General features: G+C 38.6%; 1 pseudogene; it reads right to left on the bottom strand.

The window, feature by feature from the left end:
• Nucleotides 1–301: 301 nt before the first annotated feature.
• Nucleotides 302–1,810, bottom strand: LOC127546664 (V-type proton ATPase subunit C 2-like; annotated as a pseudogene).
• Between the last annotated feature and the right edge of the window lie 232 nt (nucleotides 1,811–2,042).

Here is a 2,042-nt window from a genome sequence, read left to right as displayed (position 1 = left end):
AAGGGTGAATGTTGAAAACGATCTTTGCATGTATTTCACAAATTAAAAGCTACTATTAAAAATTATTTTTAAAGACATGGGAGCTTTTCTTTATTGTAACTTCCAAAATAATAAATACAACCTTAACTAATTTTTGTGAGTAATTTTTGTGGTAACATTCTAAATTGTAATCCACTTTTTAAAAAAGCAATTTCTTTTCTGAAGTTAACTGTAAAAATTCTTTAACTTAGAGAAGACAGCATCTTAAGTTTAAATAGATGAAATAAAACAATTTCAAGAGTTATTAAGGGTTGCTGGACTCTTACAAACTAGTCAAGAAGACTAAGTCAATGTGAAAGTAGACATAAGGAAAATAATCTTGGTTATTTAATTATAATCCGAGAATATCCGCAGCAGCATCATATACATGCTGCTGCTACTTCATCCACGTTTTTGAAGACTGAGTTTAGAAACTCTCTTAAATATTTTGTGGCCTTGTGGGGTTGTAAAAGCACTGCCTGAAAATTCACAGAGTTCATGCCTTAGCACAGATTCAACAAATACTTTCAAAATCTTTAAGTGAATCCAGGCAATAAATGCTTCACTGAAGTTCACCTTGAGCCAGTGCAAAAAGGGATCCACATTGTCCCCTTTCAGAGAGTAATTTAGCCATCTTTTCCCTTTCAGATTTAATTTCTTTTTCATCATAGAAAAATTCATCATCGTCCTCAGCAATCAGTTTGGTTGATCGAGGTACTACCATGTTGAGAGAGATTTATATCGTTTTTACCAACGTAAATAGTTTGGTTTTGGAACTATCATCAGCACAGTGATGAGATACTTCGAATTGAGAACAAATTCTTTGTTCACAATATCAGCTAATATCCCACTGAAGAGGTTTCCCATGAATTTCTTTTCCAGATTTCCTTTCAGTGTTGTAGGCAGCTGTTCGAGCTTTCAGGTCTTTTTCTATTTGTGCCAGTTGCTTTGCTAACATGTCCACTATGACCACAAGCGGCTGCTTGGCAGGATACTTGACCACCATTCAAATCGGGTCACAAAAGAAGTTGAGTGAACTCCATTGGCCAACAGGTTCTCATGAACTTTGCCCTCCTCATCTTCCATAACTTCTACTACCTCTGAGACATTTTCTTTATAAGGCTTTCAGCGAAGGTATCAATTTTCCTCAACTCATCTGAGAGACTAAGAGAATCCAAGGTCCCCACCTTGAAGTCAGGAATGGCAAATTTAGTGTTGTGGGATAGATTAGACTTGGAGGTTACTGTGTTCATCCATTTCGAGCCTGCAAATTCTCCTTATTTCCAGGGGCACAAATCTGCCAAAATTCCGATGACATGTTTCAAGTCTTCTCTTTTAGTCAAGGTTAAGCGGCGTAGGATGAAGGAGCCTCGTATTCCAGGTTGCGTTGGAAGGTCTGAGGGCAGGGATCCTAGAGACGCGAGCTCCGATTCGGGACAATGCGTATGATCCTCCTGGGGTGTGGAATCGCTTTGAGCACTGCTGGGGACCGAACTCGGAAGCTGTAAGCTACCTCAGACTGCTGACTGCAGGGCTCGCTGGAGGGCAGGTGCTATCCCCTTTGCCCAGATCAGTCCCTGTGCCCACGAGCCGGGTCTCTCAGACGGTTGAGGTTCCAGTTGCTTCCCCCCAAAATGTTTTTATGCTAAAAAAAAAAAATAACCACATCAGAAATCTCCTTTGTATAAGAAAATGTTTTCTTCTACTTTTTGCATTTATATTTTTCTTTATCATGTGAAACTGACAAATAATTAAGATTCGTTTATTTGATATGTAAAATCACACACACACACACACACACACACACACACACACACACACAAAGACATAAAAAAGAAAAAAAAAGAAAAACGGAGGTCCAGAAAAGGAAATGACCTGTCCAGTCTAGTGATTTCTAGGCCCAGGATTTGGACTTAGGACCTCTAATTACAAATTCAGCAGACCAGGCAGAAATGATATAATAACTAAAATCGTTGCAGGCTGATAATTAGTACAGATAGCCAGTGACATGAATAGAAAGTTCT

This window comes from Antechinus flavipes, chromosome 2, assembly GCF_016432865.1.
Source record: "Antechinus flavipes isolate AdamAnt ecotype Samford, QLD, Australia chromosome 2, AdamAnt_v2, whole genome shotgun sequence".
In the NCBI taxonomy this organism is placed as follows: Eukaryota; Metazoa; Chordata; class Mammalia; order Dasyuromorphia; family Dasyuridae; genus Antechinus; species Antechinus flavipes.
Note: the sequence above shows the minus strand (reverse complement) of the source record. Positions and strands in the feature narration are given on the sequence as shown.